Source organism: Capricornis sumatraensis, chromosome 4 (assembly GCF_032405125.1).
Source record: "Capricornis sumatraensis isolate serow.1 chromosome 4, serow.2, whole genome shotgun sequence".
NCBI classification, from domain to species: domain Eukaryota; kingdom Metazoa; phylum Chordata; class Mammalia; order Artiodactyla; family Bovidae; genus Capricornis; species Capricornis sumatraensis.
The window spans coordinates 43,425,896-43,446,415 of NC_091072.1; the positions used below are offsets into that span (position 1 = coordinate 43,425,896).

Genomic DNA, 20,520 nt, shown 5'->3' on the forward strand with positions numbered 1-20,520 from the left:
AGGGGCTTGTGGCCAGTGCTGGGACATGAGTGGAGACAACACCTGGAGGGGCCACGCTGAGGAGGTGACCACAGGGGTCCCAAGAGGCCATGCAGCCTTTGTGCTGGAGCAGTGGACACAAGGGAGCCCCATGGAAATTCAGCTAAATGTGAGAAGATGCCTGTGCCCCAGTTCCTGGGAGCAGAACAGGCCACCTTGACTGTTTTGTTGGAATCATCAAATAAACCGTTAACTCTGCAATTTACCATGTGGTTTACCCAACATTAAAAATACACACCCACGAAGTCACAGGGAAGATGATGGGCCGGTGGGCATCTCAGTCTCATGGAAGGTCTGTGTTCACCTGTTTTCGGTCAGCAGGCCCACACTGCACACCTGCTGGGCGCCTGCTCCTAACCCGCCCAGGAAGGTTCCTTCTGTTTCCACATTATCCATGGAGAGCACCACAGGGGGCCAGGGGTTCGGTGCCAGTGGACGAGAGCCTGGCCCCGGTGTGGTCTGCAGGCTGGAAGCCTGGCCCCCCAAGCCCCAGTTAGAATCTGCAGCTTCACCAGGGCCCATGTGGGCCATCTGCGTGACGACCGTGAGGAGAGGGAATGCGGGCCAGACGAGGCCTGGCAGAGGCTGCAGCCGCTCACGTCCCCGGGGAGACGGGAGTGCGGGGCGCACACAAGCACCCAGGCCAGCCCCCCGCCGCTTCCCCTCCTCACTGCTCACACGAAACTTGGATGTGCACCCACAAGTGACGTGACGCTCAGTCCAGACACACGGCAAAGATTCGCACGACAGAATCACTTTCTGCATCTCAGTAAGAGCACACACACAACAGAACACACTTCCTCAAAAAGCAGCGTTCAGCGAGACACATGCGAATCTTCTCTGTTATGACACTGAGATGCAGAGGGTTTCCAAGCCCAGCAACCAAAGTGCTTTCTATCAGCAATATGACACACGGGCTACGCCTCCCAGCTTTAAGCATGACAAGCGTGACTCTGGGACAGGAGGTGAAGGTTCCACTCCCAGGAGCCCCCGGCGGGGCGGGAAGGGCAGAGTCCTGGCTGTTCCTGGGCTGGGAGCCTGGGCTGGGCACATGGGACACCACTGTGAGTCAGGGAGCCCAGATCAGGGGCTGATTTGGGGGTTATTGCTGATCTATGGATTTCCCCGGAGACACAAACACATTTGCACCAGATTCTTAAAGAAGTTTGGGATCTAGAAGAGAATCTCAAACAAAAGCCTTTCAACTTCAGTTTCTAGAGGGAAGTTTTCCAGTTTATTTATTTGCCTCATGTTGCCCACCCGGGCCCACAGGTGACAGCCACACAAGGGTCAAACCCTTATGTTCTGGTTCAACAACCAACCCCTTACTCCTTGAAGGAACTGTTTCTCATAGTGCGTTTTGCAGCTACTGGTCACTGGGTTCCCTAGTTGTGTGTGTGTGTGAGGAATAAACTCTCATTTCAAGGCTGGCCTTTCCTCCAGGGCAGCAGGCTTCCTTACCGCGGTCCCAGGATGAGGGAGTGTGCTGCAGGACAACTCAAAAAGTGCTCAGCTTGTGTCAGGTACCTGGGGTCACCTCTCAGTATGCTCCTCCCCTGTCCCGCTCTCTCTTGCCGTGTTTGGGCCAGGCCGGGCACACCTGCGTCTACCTTGTTCTCCACTCACCTCCACCCTCTGTGCTGACCCACTCCCAGAACCCCTGAGGCTCAGTTCAGGCACCACCTCCTCCAGAAAGTCCTCCCTGAGTGCCTCTCCTCAACTCCAGTGGCTGTCCCCTCTCTCTACCTCCAGAACCCTGTGGGCGAACTCACAAGGGTCTAAGACCAGTCACTCTGCCTGCAGCCCCCCTGGACTATGAGGACAGGAAACACACCTCATTTACCTCTTTCCAGCCCTTGGCACTGAATCTGGTGCAAGCTAGGTGATATTTGCTTTATGAAGAAATACACATGAGGATATTGACAATTCAGGAAATGATAGAATTCCTGTTAAAAAGACGGAGGGGGAGAAAGAGGGAAGAAAGTGGGAAACTGTAAGCACCGTGAGGACCCCCGGGTCCCTAGCACGGAGTCTGAGTCAGATGGCCCTTGGCTGGCACAGCAGTCAGCACTGGCGTGGACAGCAGAGCAGAGGCTTGGCTTCACGAGGACAGCTGCAGCTGGGCAGCTTCTCCAACACAGGACGCACGCAGTGCTCGTCCCTCACGGTGTGCACAGCTCCTGTCAGCACCTGCTTCTGCTCCTGGGCAAACATTTATTCTCAGCGGTGAAAGGAGAGGGACAGGACGTTTACATGTGCACCTCCGCCGGCTGCTCTGGGTGTCCTGGGTACTGAGGCAGAGGGCACCCCGTCCCCACTGGCCCTGCCAAGGCCCCTCCCCTGTGTGCTCGGTCCTGGGGACACGCGGTAACGGGGCTGCGGCGGCTCTGTCCACGGGGACGCAGGCTGATGTGCTCTGGTCCGTGTGCTGGCTGACCTGGCTTTCGAGATGGGTCATTGCCATCACCAGTGAGAAGACATTCAGGTAACAGCTTCTAGTTCAGCAAGAATTGTTTTATCCGGGTCAGCAAGCTTCCCAAAGAGCGATTCCTGGACCCACAGTGTCTGTTCTATCGCAGACGCTTTCTCCTTTATGATGAGAAGTGTGTGGAATCAAGCTGAGTGCCCCACTTCTGGATCCACAGGGGCAATGCCAGCCTTGCAGAGATGGGGTGTCCACAGCTCTGTGTGCTGCGTCCCCTGCATTCTGGGAGCCCACTCCCCCGGGTGCCCACTCCCCTGGGTGCCCTTCAGGGCCAGGCCCACCCACACCTGGTGGAAACTTTAGGCCAGGAGCCAACTCTACCTACAGGTGAACTCCTTTTGGCCCAACCCTGAGTCACAGTGTCTTTTTTTTTTTATGAATTACTTGCCGTCATCTAAAATAAGAAGATTTCAGACAGAAGCCAGATTTCTGCCTTGTCTTGAAAGCTCAGAGACCTAGGGGCGCTGGGCCTGAGTCCCAGTCACAGCGGGGCAGGTGGCCGTAAGGGCTGCTCCCTCCCAGGCGGTCCCGTCGCCCCGCCACCCTGTCAGGCCCCCGAGTGCTCAGAGTTGTCACCCCTCAAGGCAAACAGGACAACAGAGACTGGAGAAGTGGGAAGGAAGAGAACCAGTTATCTACCTTGACACTTCATGCTGAATTACCTAAGAGGAGTTCAGAAAATGATGAGGTCGTGCTTCTTAACCTGAAATGAACATCATTGGGAAGTTAGTGCTTTCTCAAAACTCATCCTATTAACAAGTGCACGAGAAGAAAACAGACGTGAATTCTTCAGTGTTGGGGTGCTGTTGAGCTCTCAGGGTAAGGGTAAGGAAAGCTCCCCCGCACTGGTAGCAGGCTGGAAGGGACTCCTGATTGATTGTTATTAGGGTGGAAACCATGGCTCCAGGGACTCAGACAAGAAACGGGGAAATGAGGACGGAAATGGGCCCCGACAGCCACGCGCCCGGTGTATCCTCCTCTGCACGGACTCTGAGTCAGGGCCACCCTCTCACTTGTGAAGTGACAACACTGAACTCGGAGTCACGGTGACTTGCTCCAGGCATGCTTTAGGGATAGGCAGCAGGGGAGAGGTCTGGGTCCAAACCCGGGTCACCCCAACGCCTAGGCCTGGGCCACTGTACCCCCCCGGTGCAGGGCAGATATGCCAAGGCCTGCAGACCCCAGTCCCAAGGGACGCGTGGGTCGGCGGAGGGGGGTGCCCTTGCCCACACGTGGCTGCTCGTCCTGCCCTGGGGTGGCTCCTCAGATGACCGCAGACGGCCCTGAGTACAGAGTGTGCTCATAGAAAGAAGGGAAAGGCCTCTCGAGAAGGGAGTGGACTGGCTGCCTCCTCTGGCGTCACCTCCAGACTCACTGAGAAAGAGACCACTCCTGGAAGAAGTGTGCACTTGGCACCGAAGGACTCGGTGGAAGAGGAAACTCTGGGGGATGCCTCTGCTCACATCAGCCATTTCTGAACAAAGTGAGGTGCCTCCTAAGGAGCAGTCTCTGTGCTACCCTGGTTCCCCTGGAAGGAGAGGCTGCCGTGCGGAGGAGGGGCCTGATGCATACTCGCTGAACGGAGAAATCTAATATCGACATGGGTGGGCCTCTGGACAGCCTCTGGTCCTGCTCAAACTGTGCATGGAGTCAGGAAGTCCAGCCAAGGAACAGAACTTACTTAATACCACTGACCCCAAACCACAGTGCCCAGGAGGAGGCCACAGGAATGTCTGTGCTCAGAGCTCCAGGCGGCCGTCCAGAGCCCTGTGCTCGGATTCATCTTGGTGACAACCAAAGAAGGAAATCAAGAGAGAAAGAGAATTTCTAAAGGCAATAAATGCATGGATTGCTGTTGTTTTCATCTCTACAAATCATTAAGAAAGATAAATCTGTGTTCTCAAACACGTTCTAAAATTAAAATGACAAATTAGGGTCTAGCCTCAATACCACAACGTCCTCTGTTGGAGGAGAAACTGATCGATGGAACGTGAATGGAAAGCATGGGCTGAGCCGCCCCCAGGCCTCAGCAGGAGGCCCTCCAGGATGCGGGGTGGGGGGTGGTGGGGAGCTGCACCTGCAGCGGAGTTGCTGTCACCAGTCTTGCTCAGTGAGTCCCAAGGGCCCTGCCCACGATGGTTACTCTAATGTTTCTGTCCAATTAAGAGTGTTAACCTGGGTTCTGGTCCCAAGCTCAGGTGCCCACACAGAGCTTCCAGGGAAAGCACCAGAAGAGCACTTTCTTCCTGCTTTCGGGATGAGATTTCCAATCAGGTGGCTTTTTGTGTTGATCACACGCACCCCTCTTTCAGGCACAGCATATGTGTGGAGCACACGTGACCGAGAAGGAGTGTGAGACGAGGCTCCTGTGCCTGGGGGACGGCATGGAAATGAGAAGCGCATTGGAGGGTCATGGCCAGGACCGACGGCAGCCAGAGGCCATGCAACCCCGGGTTCTGGACGGGGTGGCTGGCAGTGTGCAGCCTGGGATGTCCTCCCCCAGCCAGCCCAGGCCACACAGGGCTGCAGAGAGGCCTTTGGCTGCCAGCACTGATCCACGAGCAGCAGTCTTAAAGCAAGTTCAGGGCAAAAGAGACAGCATGTGGTTACTTGTTTGAGTCTGCGTGCTTTGCCAAAAGATAATGACAGAAATGTTAAGTCTGATATCACATTGCATTTGAGAGCACATGAGCACTTTTCTCCAACATCCGTGAGCAAAGACATGGACAGTGGCAAAAGATGGTCCCACGCTCGTGTTGGTTCTGCACTGAAACCTGAAGATGCAGAGGAGAAGAGGGTGGACGGGGGTGTTAGGAGCCCCTGGGACTTGCTGGGACACACAGACAGAGGCGTGCCTAGATCTATCAGGCACCACAGTAGCAACACCCATAGGCATTTTCATTAACAGATTTGGGGGGAGCACTTTATTTTCATGTAGTAAAGCTCACAGACCGACGTAAAACCACAGGGAGGAAAATCTTTCCAGTCACAACATGAGGGAACGGGATGTGCTGTTGTCAGCCAACAAGGTCGAGCTGGAGGAGGAACGTGTGGATGTTGCAGTCTGGTCAGCCCAGTGACCCTGGAGCCCAAGAAGGTAAGACCTCACCGCGTCCACCTCCATGCACCTATGTGCCCTCTCATAAACAGTGATGCCACTGACATTAACCACATGAGCAACACGCTAGGCAGGAGGACTGTGCTCTTCCTGTTTTCACGTGCCCTACTGCTGGCAGCAGTGGGGTCTCCAGGGCTTGCTATGCCCGCACTCTGTGAGGTGACTGTTTCTTCCCTCGGTCAGCCTTCTCCCTCCCAGCATGCCATCTTGGATCTCCAGCTCTCATCTGAGGTATTTTTTCCTAAATTAAAGTTCATGTGTCTATACGTTACAAACACTTCCTGCTCTGTTCCTGTATTTTAACTTCTTTGACAATGTAGTTTTGCTCTGTAGCAATTTGATTCTTATATTGAGCCAATCCTGTGCCTTTGGCAACACTCCTGCATTCATGTTTGGGTGAGGGCCTGGACTGGGCAGCAGGGTCTGCAGGGGCTGTAGGGGCTGGGGGCCGAGACAGAACCAGGGGTCTGCAGGGGCCTCCCGCGCAGCCACACACCCGGGGAAAGTGAGCACGCTAAGCCAGCTGTTTCTGCCTGAGTCTCAATCATCAGCGGAGTTTACACACTAGAGAAACTGTTGCACCCTATAGAGAATCCTGTTTCAGTATGAAAGCTGTGTTCTCCTCCCCTTTACATCAGTCTTAATGTTGTATTTCTTTGGGTTGCTGGAAAAAATGCAGGATATTTATAAACATGGCACATTCCTGAGACTGTGCCTGGAGATAAAGGTAAGTGTTCATCTTGAATGTTGAATGAATATGAACAGAGTAAACAGTTTCAGGCATCTACCAGACTTACGAGGTGACAACACACAACCTTGAAGTAATTCATGGTGAGTCACGAGTTCGAGTTCCTCTTCAACACGTCTGTGTTCATTCGGTGTCTCAGTCCTGGGGAGGTTGAGCAACTCCTCAGCTCCACTAATATCCAGTCTACACATCTCAGCTATATAGCAGATGTTAGCATTTAGTGCCCCAGTATGCCGTCCCTCGGTGCTTCATCTGTGCAGGCAACTGGAACCCAAAGGGCACCTGGACCCGCGCCCCTCCCAACAGCTCCACCCTGAGCAGACCTGGGAGCAAGGCCCAAACCCTCACTCTGCAGTTAACACCTCCCTATCCTGCTCCACCCACGACACCATTTATTCACAGAAAGGGTAGGTCAGGGCTTCCCTGCTGGCTCAGAGGTAGAGTCCGCCTGCCGATGCAGGAGACACGGGTTCCATCCCTGGTCTGGAAGGACCCCACAGGCTGTGGGGCAGCTAAGCCCATGCACTGCAGGAAATGCGCCTGTGCTCTAGAGCCCTGGAGCTGCAACTACCGAAGCCTGCATGCCCTAGAGCCCGTGTTCTGGAAAAGCGGCCACCAAAATGAGCAGCCTGCACACCCCAACTAGAGAGCACCCCCCCCGTCACAATGAAAGAAAAGCCTGCATGGCAAAGAAGACCCAGCACAATGAAAACTAACTAAACAAAATTATATACAAAAAAGAACAGGTCAATGCCACCAACATTTAACATTTAATAATATCTCCAAGCAAGGCCACATACCTTGGTGGTGAATCTCCAGTGTGAGTCAAGACACACAGAACCACTCAGATGACAAAGTCTATGAAGTCCCAGGGACACGGCACGCGGGGGTGGGGGATGTATCTGCATCAGGGTGTGTGGGGTGTATCAGCACCACGGACAGGGCACACAGCAAGGGGAGTGTATCAGCACCACGGATAGGGCACACGGCGTGGAGAGTGCAGCAGCACCATGGACAGGGCACACAGGGCTGTATCCGCAAGCACGTGGGACTGGGCCTGAATCCAGCAGAATGCTCACGGCAGCAGGCGTGGGTCACAGCTGCTCCACAGCTATTGTGAGCGCAGCCGCGAGGGGCTCAGGCCTGGCGGTCTGCAGAGCTTGGAACCTGGCTCAATCCCGTGGCTGGAGACGCCCCGGATGCAGCAGCCTGTGTGGAAGTCAAGCCCGCCCCATCCCTCCTGCCTCAGTAAGTCATTAACCTCTGCCTCTGTGTTTTCTTCCTAGAGGGCTGTCGCTGCAGTAATGACAGGGCACACACTATAAACATGCTTGTTTAGCTTTACAACAACTTTGTGGCAGGTATTACAAGCCTCATGCTACCGAAAAAAAGGGCTCCAAAAAGTCACATGCTCGAGTTCGAAGCACCTGTGCCCCAACCCACCAGAGAGTTGACTCATGAAACTGCGACAATCACCTGTGTGCTGTCCTCGAAGATCAGACAGATTAATGGCGCTGACACACACAATGCAGAGAGCCATGAGGACCACAGAGCGGTACCGTGCAACGTGTCATGTTTTATTGACAATCCTATCACTAAAGGAAAGCATGCATTTTAACGCAATTACTTTGCAGTTTAAAATCTATTTTCTTAAAACAATTGAGATTGCTTTTCATATTAAAATGTGTCAAACAGGAAAGTTCAGATAAAAAAATGGAAGTAATATCAGAAATGCTTTTCAAGGAAGGGAGAGCGTCTGGGGTGAAATAGTTTCTGTAATTTTGAACCTAAATGTCATCTCTAGATTTTAGCAGCTGGGACAGGAGAGCAAACACCACCATGCAGCAATCACTGGTTGATGAAAGAAATCCACCAGGCTCATCCGGAGAAGAAAAACAGATGACCGACTCTACCTGGAGGGCTTGTGACCCTGCACCTTCAGGTAAAGGATAGGACTCTCCAAACCCGACTTCATATGAAGCTCACAGGCCCAGGAGTCTCCTGGTGTCACTTCTGCACCTTCTCCCTGCTCCGTGGGAATGGTCTTTGCAAAGAGCCAGGGACAGGTGTCTTCTGGCTGTTCCTCCCCATCACCGCCTTCCTCAGTATCAGTGTGGAAGTGGCCGAAGCGGCTGAGCAGTGTCTGGTGTCTGATGCGTTCAGGCATCAGGACAGGAACACACCTTTGCCCAGAAGTGGCAACATTTATTCCAACAGAGGCACACACTGCATTGTGCAACCGAGAAGGAGCCACCCGAGTTGATGACATGTGTGATACCAGGGCGTTCTCAGAACACCCTGATGAGGACGTTCCCTCCTGTGGAGCAGGAAGCTGAGGCACAAAGGGGTCCTGAAACTTGCCAAGGGCACCCAGCTGGTGGGCCCTGACCTCTGAGTCCAGACTGCAGGCTTTACCTGCACAGGCCCCGTGGGGAGGGCAGGCTCCATTCTATCGGTGGGTGGGGGAGGCAGGGAGAGCTCTCTGCATGAGAGGGGGAAGGCCCAAGGGTGGGGCCGGCTGTGTGCAGGGACCACCCTTGAGGAGTGTCCGGCCACGTAGGGCCAGGAAACTGGCAGGTGGGGAAGCGAAGCCACATCACAATCCCTGATGAGAGGAGCAGCGCAAGATCTGCAGAGTCGACTTCACCAAGTGGGAGATGAAAACAAAACAGCACTCATTCTCACAACAATATAAGAGAACGCGAAGATTCAGGGAGGAGTGCTCTCAGCACCAAGACCAGTCCTGTAACTTCAATGCATTTTTTTTTTTTTTATCATCACCACAATGTCCTATTTTTTTCAGGCTGCAGGCAGGGGAATCTTGTCACAGGCTGGTCCTGGACCTGGAATCTTAGCCCACCGCTGGGAGCAGGACAGGGTGCAGGTAGGCTTGTTAACAGTAGGTTATTGTTGCGAGCTGAACCCTCAGGACCTCCAAACCTCAGGACGTGATACATTTGGAGGGACCTTTGAATAGGGATCCAGTGAAAGGAGCCTGTTGGGGGTGGGTCCTAGTCCAGTTGATGGTGTCCTCACAAGCAGAGGGGCTCTGAGACACTGCCATGTGGCCAACCCTGGAGGGTACTGCGTGTAGGAGCCAGGCCTCCAGAGAAGCCTCCCTGCTTGTGCCTCGATCTCTGTGCCCAGCCCCAGGACTAGAGGACGCAGTGGCTTGGATACTCAGCAGCATGCACAGGCATCTGAGTCTGTTCAGACCGCTGTAGTGACACCACAGTCGTGGACATCTCTCAGGGCTGGAGGAGCCGCACGCCCAGGCGTCTGAGTCTGTTCAGACCGCTACAGTGACGCCACAGTTGTGGGTGTCTCTCAGTGCTGGAGGAGCCGCACGCCCAGGCGTCTGAGTCTGTTCAGACCGCTGTAGTGACACCACAGTTGTGGATGTCTCTCAGGGCTGGTGCGGATGTTTGAGGTCCAGACCCCAGCAGGTCCAGTGTCTGCTGAGGCTCCTCCGGGGTCCTCATGCAGGGGAAGGGCTGGGCTCTGTGGGGCCTCTGCCATCAGGGTACAGATCCCATCACAGGGCCCCACCCTCATGACTGCTCACCTCCCCCCTTCAAAGGGCCCCTCCCAACACCACCCCATTGGAGATTCGTTTCAACATGTGAATTTGGGGACAACGTGGCATTCTGTCATGACAACCCTCCCAAACTAAGGTGGTTATCTTATAAAATAAACAGGTGTGCAGCCTTGACCAGAGGACAGTGGGTCCCCTGAGGCTGCCAATTCCATCAGACACACCACAAGCATTGCTAATGCTTCCTCTTGCCCTGGGGCACCAAACACCCATCTGCACAGACACCCGGCTCAGGGAAGGTGGATGGATGTTAGAGACCATGCGTCATGTTTATGAAGGTGTGCAGCTTGGCCAGGTCTTGGGGAGCAGGAAGGGCTAACTCGCAGGTCCTAACTCCACAGACGCCAGAGAGAGGACCAGAGGGTCACTCTTGGGAGGTGGCCTCAGAGCCCTTGGGGAGACCTGCCTGCCTGATGAGCGTGTCTGTATACACCTGGGGCCACGGGCCATGCTAGACGCTTGTGCCACTAGGTGCCCTGTGACTGAGTCCCGGGATCCTGCACACAGGCCTGGTGCACCCTCGTGCGCTGTGGCCTGGAGGACCACCACGAGTGGCTGCAGGAGGGCCGCCTGAGCTCTTGTGGCCTCTGCCCCATGCCCCTGGGTCTCGGCTGTCAGCCTTGCACTGTGACAGACCATAACCACCTCCCACCACATCACAGAGCCTAAGGGTGGTCGTGGAGACCTGCAGAGGGAGCGCAGACTGTCAGCTACTAAGAACTGGTTAATGTGAATGTCTCAGTTCAAAGAGATATGAGAACCGAGCAGAAAAAGGAACGTGGCAAGCACAGATCTCTCCCCAGCACCCACCCTGCGTTAGCGCAGCGGCCACCGAACCTTCAGAGGAGGAGGACCAGCTGGACCCGTGACTCTGGCCTCAGCATTTTGGTTTCGTAGCCAAGGTGCTGCCCAGGAGCAGCCTGGGTTGAACACGTGGGGAGCGGAAGAGCCGGGCTGGGCTTTTAAAGCAGCACTTCAGCTCAGGCAATGGGATGAAATGCCAAACGCAGCACACAGGACTCTGCTGGCATTTCCACAACCCCCAGATCCTACAAGCTAGTTAATTTTCATTCTGAAGTTCTGTTTAGTCACTTCCATTAATGTTAAAGGGGGTGTAGAAAGGTGGAGATGGGAAATCTCATCAACCGTGGGCACTCGTGGAAAATCCTAGTGTAAATCCGTTTATCGACTTGTCCCTGTCAGGATTCTAACCTGAAACACGCAAGCCGATTTGATAAAAACAAAAACAACACACACACTGAAACACCCTGTACATTCAGTTTTTTTTAGGAGCCCATGAGTTTCACTCATTCGTACCCAGAAAAATCCCAGTCCCGGTGGTGTGGTCATCCAGTCACGGTCCCTGATTTCAAGCAAGAATGTCCTCTAGACAAGAATCGTGTGTTTGGGGAGTCCCGCATGCTGGCTTGAGACACGTGCACACAGTGAAGTGGCTGCTACAGTCAAGCTAGTCAGCACGTCCAGCTCACGTGGTGACCACCGTTGTGGTCAGAGCCTCTGGGCCCTGATGTGGAGCTCACCCACAGTCACCATGCTGGATGGTCACCTCTGGCTCGCCTGTCCTGCGCCCCTGTGGCTCTGCTCCGGACATCAGCTCCTCCTTGGCACCCCTGGTCCCTGATCCCAGATTCCCCCATCTACCCTCTGCTTCTGCGTGTCGGGTGGGTCTTACATTTCATGTCTAAGTGAGATCACATGGTTTCTTTCTTCATGTGTCTGGTTTATCTCACTGGGCACAAGGCCCTCGAGGTCCATCCACATTGCCGGGAAAGGCAGGGTCACGTTCCTTTTCATGGGTAAATAGTGCTCCCGTGTGTGCCTGGCTGTCATGCGTTCTTTATCCATGCACCCATCCACAGACACGGGGGCTATGCCCCATCCCGGGCTGCAGCGTGAACGCACTCGAGCGGCACTGCCTTTATCACGTGTCGCTTCAGTGAGCGCATGGTGGTGTTATGTCCTGCGTCCACACAGAGGGGAGAGGAGTCTCCACCTGAAGCCACCTCAGTACCCAGAGGGAGGGCCGGGGGCGGGGGCAGCCCTGGAGGGCGGGGCCAGAAGGCAGCCCAACAGCAGCACCTCCCGCCAGAGCCGGTTCCTATTGCGGTCACAGCCAGCTTCCTGGCTCACCTTCATCTGGTGACTCCTGCTCAAGGGGCGCACAACTGAGACCCTGCTCTGGAGCCACCGCGATGCAGTGGGGAGTGGTCTCGCCCTGTTTCTGTCTGGGCACAGACACAGGGCCGGGGTCATCAGGAGAAAGTGGAGGGAGGGTGAGTAGAGATGTGGCTGCCCTGTGAGCCGGGGCAAGGAGCAGTGAAGCTGGAGACAGAAGCACAGACCTGAGGAGGATGCAGGGGCCCGGTCCCAGCGGGAAAGGGCGCGTTCACGTCTCAGAGCCGCTTCACTGATTGAAAAGAAGGGTGAAGACGTACTTAAGGGGGAAATACAGTCTGGACTTTGGAGTCTCAGGAAAGGCTGGGGTGAGTGGATAGTGGGGCGGGGCAGGACGCTGGACTTCAGAGACTGTGGTGACCGCAGGAAGCAGATAAAATGCATTCCAGTGGCATCTCCACCACAGGGGCCTGTTGTAAGGAGCAGATGCCTGTGCTTCTCGTCTGCAGAGAGAAGCTTGCTGTGGGAGTGTGCATGCAGAGGGTCTGGGCACAGGACACTTGGGGAGAGGGTCATCTCCCCTGACATCCTTGCCTGGCCCCCACCCGCCAGACGCAGTGTTGTGTGAATAGTTAAGGGCTGCTGAGCACCAGCCCAGCCTCGCATCCACGCGTCCAGTCATCGGGCAGGGAGGTGATGGGACACAGTCACAGGCCACCACTGTGGGCCCCGTTCACCACTGGTGGTGCCGGGAATCCACTAGGTCGACTGGAAGAATATGCGAGGCTGGACTCCAGCTGGAACTTGAGTCTCTGAGCCCCTCACAGCCTGGCTACACCCCTGCAGGCCTGTTCCTTGGGGCAACTGCCCAGCCTGCCGCCCGTGTGGGCCGCACAGCTTCTGGCAAATGCTGGGGACGCCTGCGAGATGCCAGGCCCAGCCGGATGAGCAGAGCAGAGGACGGTTCACTGGGCTGGTGAACCCCAGTTTACCCGGGACACAAGGCCCGGGATCCTGCCCTGGTGGATGTTGCCCGGGAGGTCCCGTGGGGACTGGACAGCCCACGGGCACTGTCCCCTATGAGAGCCTGAGAGAGTACACAGAAGGGGTGCTTGTGCGGGTCAGCGATGCTCCACCCCTGCCCACCTTGGGTCCTTCTCAGGCCCTGGGACTCAGGCGGCACTGGGCGAAGATGGGCTGACTCCACATTCTGTGAGACGCACCAGGGAGGAGGGATTTACGATGCTGCTGCTCAGTAACCATTTGGCAACAAAGTACTTCTGCCTAAGACCTCTCCAAGGAAACTAAATGCCCTATAAAACTGAAAATGTGCCAGAATTAAATACAGCTCTCCTGGAAAATCCTGATGGATGTAAAAAAAAAAAGGCAATTTTTTTTTAAAACACAAAGCAAACTATTTGAAGCTGTACTTCGCACACAGCCCTGGGTATGATGGTGTCAGAGAAGGAGGCGTTGGAGGCATCCCTACCACCCTTTACACAGGTAACACGATGCTTGCACAGGTCCCTGTGAATCTACATGCTGTCTATGGGTCACAGGACCCCAGAGGAAGATAGAAAGGTTTGACTTTTAATCTACTATCAGGATGTCTGCAGAACTCCTACCGGAGTGCTGAGAGACTGCCCTCCATACACTCTCAAGGTGGCTGTGCCGACAGGGGACGTGGGGGAGGAGGGCTGCTCGGAGCTCAGGCCTGCTGCTGCACCCCTTGCCAGCAGGTCCCATGGTCTTTCAGGGTGGGGGGTGGGCACAGAGGGGGTTGGGGTGTCTGCAGACTAACTGGGAACAGCGTCCTCGATCCTACGGGTGCGTTTAAGGAAGATTAAGTGGACAATGAAGTATGACTGAGAAGCCTGCCTCCACAAGTGCGCGTCAACAGACTGCACTTGAGCTCCTGAAAGTCTGTGCCACGCAGCGCATGGTTTACAGGTGTTGCTGGGGGCAGGAGACACAGGACCACCAGCCCAGGCGGGATTTGAGGCCTGCAGGTGTCCACTGCCAGCCTGCCACCCCTGACTGCAACAGCCTCCAGCTTGGGAGACTCGGGTTCGCAGCTGGAAAGCTGTTAGTGTTTACTGCTGTCAATTTCTCCTTTGCTCTCAACTCAGTGGCTTGTAGGCAGCTGGACAGAATTTCCAGAACAGCACAGAGGAGCAATCTGGCCCAGCTTTGCGGACACCCCTGCCCACCCCTCAACATGGACTGCAAGGAGCCTCGGAGGAGGCTCTGGTGGCCAGGTGCCCCCCAGGCATGTCCTGGATCTTGTCTGTTAGGTAAAGGACAAGCATCCACTGCTTGGCAGGTGGCGTCGTCTCATAAGGACTCCCAGGCTGAAGGGACAGTGGTCCTTGCCCGCTGCTCCCCACGAGCAGCCACGGACAAGCTTGCAGACAAGCTCCCCTGTGAGGGAAGAACCCCGCTCCTCAGAGATGCCCTCCACTGGCAGAACCCCCGGCCTCATGGGTCAGGTGGCGTGAGTCCAGGTTGCGGGGGGGGGGGGGGTGGGAAGACGCCTAGACCCTGCATTTCTGTGCCCTCCTGCTGCTGTCAGTCTGGGGCACAACCCACCTCCCTGCTCTGACCCCAGCTTTACACGGCGGCTGCAGGCGGGAACTGTCTGAAGTGGTGTCTAGCCGAGGCCCACGGACATGGGTGCAGACCCGCCTGGAGTGAGCGGGGGAGCTCGGGGACCGAGGCCTGCATCTTTGGTCACACAGCCTTGCTGCTGCAGGTACAACCACGTGGCACAGGCTCCAGGAGGTTCCTGTGACGCAGGGTCCTGTGGACGACACGACCCTGCCTGCAGACACTTTGGGGACATGAGGCCCCTGTTCAGGTGTGTCTGCAGGGAGGGCCTGGGGTGGGGGGGCAGGGCCTGAGGGCTCTGGGCCCAGGCCTGCATCCTGAGGGATGCTGTCATGCAGGCACCTGGCGGGACAGAGGGCTGGTGGGGCTGCATCAGGGGACACCAGTGGGCTCTGAGCTGCTGAGAATACCCGCAGGAGGCAGAGGGGAGGCCTGCTGCTCCCCACGAGCCCGAGCCCCACGAGGACGGGGCCATGGCTGCTCCTCCGTGTCCTCAGGATCTCAGGGGATGCGTCCGACAGTGGTGGGCTGAGCAGTGGGAGGAAAGTGCTTATGGGGGCCTGGCGCACAGGGGTTGCTCGGGAACCCACCTGCCCTTCGTGCAGAAGCTCAGGCTGGGGCAAGGACCACTGTCCCTTCAGCCCCGGGAGTCCTTGTGAGACTACATCACCTGCCAAGCAGTGAGGGCACCAGGAAGAATAAACAAAACAACAGCATCAGCAGCCCTTTCCAGAAACCCTGTGCTTGCACAGTGACTTCGGGGCGAAGACAACTGGAAATCCAGATGACTTCTGTCACATGGCCTTGCTATGTTTAAAAATACCCTCGCCATCTGCACGAAGATAAACTGATGACTCAGCCTCTCCTCTAGCTGTGACCACTGCCCACCCCCCAGTGCAGCCACGTCCTGAGCTGGGCGCCCCACCCAGTCTACTAGGCAGGACATGTATGGACATGGGGGCAGACAAGCTTGATGTCCCCCAGCCCCAGGCTAACTGTCCACTCCCCGGGGACATCACGCAGGATGTTCCAGGGCTTCTTCCACGATGCCTGGGACCCTTGAGTCAGGACTGGGCTCCACCCCCTCTGCATCCCCATCCCCTTCCAGGAGCTGCAGGGGAGAGTCTGCCTTCAACACGTGGCTCTGGGATGCTCAGCACTGTAACCAAGAACTCTGAACAATGATAAGCACTGAGCCATTCACGGAAACACACGGACCCCAGGAAGCGGGGTGGAGGTCACTGCCCAGCATGCATTCCAGGGTCTGAATTCTGCTGTGAGTCTGTCACCCTGTGCCCTCAGGTGGGTTTCCAGCTTCTCTGACTTCCGTTTCTTCATGGCACAATCTGGAGAATTAAGCACAAGGCTATGGTTTTTCCAGTGGTCATGTATGGATGTGAGAGTTGGACTGTGAAGAAGGCTGAGCGCTGAAGAATTGATGCTTTTGAACTGTGGTGTTGGAGAAGACTCTTAAGAGTCCCTTGGACTGCAAGGAGATCCAACCAATCCATTCTGAAGGAGATCAGCCTTGGGATTTCTTTGGAAGGAATGATGCTAAAGCTGAAACTCCAGTACTTTGGCCACCTCCTGCAAAGAGTTGACTCATTGGAAAAGACTCTGATGCTGGGAGAGATTGGGGGCAGGAGGAGAAGCGGACGACAGAGGACGAGATGGCTGGATGGCATCACTGACTCGATGGACGTGAGTCTGAGTGAACTCCGGGAGATGGTGATGGACAGGGAGGCCTGGCATGCTGCGATTCATGGGGTTGCAGAGAGTCGGACACGGCTGAGCGACTGAACTGAACTGAACTGATGGAGGCTGAACGTCTGGCGTGCTGTCAGATCTCAGGAGAAACAGAGCATGTTGGCTGTTTGCCACAACCTGGGGTGGTGGCCCGGAGCCCCGCATGGGGAGGGGTCCAGGGGGGCTCATCCCGCCTCGGGCACGTGTCCTGGACTCCCAGGAGTGCAGCCCGTGGCTGGAGGGGCGCACAGGCCAGCCCCTAGGAGCCCTGACACAGTTTTCATGAGAGTCGTGTGCATCTCCCCACCTTCTTCATTGATCTTCACTTTTCCCTGCAGGTGAATGGGCGATGCCCCAGGATTCAGGCTGTGGCAGCCTTTCTGCCTCATCATTTGTAAAGTCACGAGCTGCTCCGCCTTCAGCTCTTCACTCAAGTCCGGTACTGCCCCTCCCCACTAGAGCATCTTGGGGAAGGTGGCCCCATGCCACCCCCTCGTCCTGGATCCACGGCACCTGCCCCTCACTTGCCAGAACACACTGCTGGCTCAGACTCAGACAGCAGGGCCTGCAATGGCTTCTGATTTTACACATTTGTCTCTTTTCTCCCAGCAACTCCACTGAGTGCAACCATTTTATTAAAAAATAAAATCTCCATGTATTCTCAAAGCTGATTTTAACATTGCTTCTTCTTTATATTACAGTCCAGCTGACTGCATGCTTTTTTTAAGAAAAAACAACAGCTGACAATTAAAGCTGGTGTAACTGACCTATAAAAACGTGCACACTTGATGCACACGGTCTGGTGAGTCTGGACATGTTGACCCGCCTGTGACACCACTGTCACCAGCACCCCTAGTATTCCCGGTGCCCTTGGCCTGCTCTGTGGCTGAGCCCTCCCAAAGCCTGACCCAGTGACATGGCTCTAGGCTCAGTTCCCTGGACCTGCACCTCCCGGGGGTGGCTGCGCTTGGCCCCTGCGTCCAGAGCCAGGGTTTTGGGGCAGGTGCCCGGGGATGGCAGGGACATGGGGAGAGCCCGAGGGGCTCGCAGGCTGGCGGGGTCAGGGAGGCAAGGGAGTGGGCAGCTGGCGGAGGCTTGGGGGACACCATCTGGAATAACAGGTGCCCAGAGCACAGGGCATCACTTGGCGCTGACTCTGGGCGCTGTGCATGCTCTGGGCTGGAGGCTGTGGAGCCCCCCTCCCCACCCCACCAGTCCTTTGCACCACTGCAACATGCCCAGGCTGGTGGGGGTGCCTGCACCTTCCGTGACAGGTTTTCCAGTCAGGGAGCTGGGCTCTCAGAAGGTAGAAGACTGGCTCTTACAGGACGCCATGCTCCAGGAGAGGCAGGTGGGGGTGGGGAGCACAGCAGAACAGCCTCTGTCAGCACGGCAAGGCCTCATCAGCGCCCGGGAAACCACGTGACTGTGCCTGACCACCCAGGCTGGTGGGTGCTGCTTCCGGCACAGACGTCCTGGGAAGGAGTGCTGCGGGCTCCTGGGGGCCCCAAAAAGGGCTGCCCCCGAGTCCCTGAGCCCGTACTGCTCTCTGCACAGGCACCAGCTGCCCCGCGCCCACTGTGGCCTCACTCCTGGCCTTGTCCTGGAGCTGATTGTATGCTTGGCTGTTAACAGTCAGTGGGAGCCACCCCTGCTGCCGTGAACGGTCCTGAGCTGCTCAGGGAGACGCAGGGGCCTGGGCTCTGGGGGGAGTGCAGATCAGACTCCAGGCTGGCAGGGCCCGGAGGGCAAGGGCACCCCAGCAATGGAGCTGCTCGGAGCATGAGGCCAGGAGGGAAGGGATATGCGCAGTGTCCTTTGCGGGGTGGACACACAGGGAGACACACACACTACTATACAGGCACACGTGATTACACTCACCCTATGTCACGCCAGATGCCGGTGGCTGGGGGAGGTTGGCAGTGTGCGGGCACGAGGAAGGGGCTTCAGGATGCTCTGTCCTGGCCGCCTACATGCCCCCGCCCAGCTCGCCAGACAACAAGCCCCATGTCCACGCTCCATCCGCTCTCAGGGATTTCGGAGCTGACTAGGGACCCAGCTAGGAGGCAGGTGTCCCGTGGGATGGGCGTGACCTGAGGATGGACCCAGCCCTGCGGAGCCCACCCCAGACACCGCCTTGTCTCAACCTGCTTACAGACACCTAAGGAGCCGACGGGGGCCTGAACGCCAGGAGTCAAGAACAGAGCAAACACACATCTTCAGCGTCAGGACCCTGCGGAAAGTGCGGTCATTTCCCAAGGTGGAGAAGATGCTACTACAGGCGTCATTTATCCAAGACAATGTCAGAGAAACACCGCCCGGAGCACAGTGCACACAGGTCCTGCCGTCGAGGACTAGGGGTGGAGAGTAAGGACTGAACACAGGAAGAGCTCACAGAAAACGTCCAGATCATGACGTTCCAAGTCCCCAGGAAGGCCTCCAGGGAAGAGGGGCTGGGAGTGTGCTGATCCCCTTCACAGCTTCTGGGAGGGAGGGACGGCAGGTTTACACGTATGAGGTGGTATGAGCAGAGGTCAGGCTGTGGGGGAATGAACGCGTGGCCAGAGGGGGAGCAGGGCAGGTGAGGAGAGAGAGCAGGGCACCCACTGAAAGCAGTGACCTCGGGAAACTGGATTCTACATCATCTCATCCCAGGGACACTGTACTGGGGACCCACGACCCTCTCTAAGGCACGAACACACCTCTGGTGCGTCATCCGTTGGGTGCCGTTTTCACCTGTGGATTGTGAATTAAGCCTTCGCACCAGCCCCGCCATGCTCCACGATGGTCCCTGGATTATCAACAAACAGAAGTGCGTCGGCCGTCAGCCTCTGAGCGGAGGACCAGCTGCTCAACACAGTCCTCAGGGCCGAGCTCATGTCAGGACGCGCGGCCCTGGTCAGCACCCAGCCACACTCACTCTGGACCTACACTGCCAATGACACCCTGATCCCAGCCAGCGACGCCTGCCAGAGACGGGTCAGCCCACAGACCAACCTTGGGTGCCAGCGGCTGACCACACTGCGCACGACTGAGTGACATGGAGTCAAATCACTCTAAGGGAACCTGTCCTGATGAGTTCTGGCCACAGAAGCGTGAACAGAACTGGCAGGCACCCTGCGGCCTGGCCCGCCCGCCCTGACTTGGCTGCCGCACCTGGGGTGGCAGAGCCTGGACCCTGAATGGTTGCCAGTGGGGGTGTGCCCCTCCCCACCTGGAGCTCCAGCAGCTGGACTGTGAGCGTGAACTGCGTTCTGTTCTCTAAAGGTGCTGATCCTGAGGTGGAGGTCCCAGCAAAGTTTTCCAGAAGCAGGGTTTCCCTTTCACGAAGGGTGGATGCAGCTGGAGGGTTCTGCTGAAAAGATTTAATCTTCTGAAAAGATTTAAAATTTCCAAGAACATTGATTTCAACTTCTTTGGACCACGTTTCACAGCCTGTAGGTTGGAGAGAACTGAATCAGGTGCTAAGAAACTCAGTGATAGGGTGGCAGCCAATAATGACTTGGGCATAAACAGCGTCCAGGTGTGACATGGCACGTCAGGAAGAAAACAGACCCACTGCTCCCCAGGAACAAAACAGCAGCCTGTGAGTGTACCAGTGAGGAGACACAAATTGATTCCAGCGATCTGAAAATGAGTTCCATGACCTCTCACTTTTATTTAAAGCTGGCATTGCATTGTGTGAGGACAAAAGGGAAAATCCACGCTGATAATTAAAAGTTAAAAATTTTCTTCACTTGTTTTTGTTGTTCAGTAGCTAAGTCACGTCTGATTCTTTGTAACTCAGCACTCCAGGCTTCCCTGTCCTTCACCATCTCCCAGAGTTTGCTCAAGCTCAGGTCAGCTCTTTGCATCAGGTGGCTGAAGTATTGGAGCTTCAACTGCAGCATCAGTCCTTCCAATGAATATTCAGGGTTCATTTCCTTGAGGACTGACTAGTTTGATCTCCCTTCTGTCCAAGGGACTTTCAAGAGTCTTCTCCAATACCACATTTTGAAAGCATCAATTCTTTGGTACTCAGCCTTCTTTATGGTCCAACTCTCACA

General features: G+C 55.9%; 1 protein-coding gene across 1 annotated transcript in view; it reads right to left on the minus strand.

Moving 5' to 3' along the window:
* DLGAP2 (DLG associated protein 2) overlaps nt 1-20,520 on the minus strand; it is a gene marked incomplete at its 5' end in the record, with an annotated part of 465,714 nt that overhangs the window by 192,245 nt on the left and 252,949 nt on the right. The window lies entirely within an intron of this gene.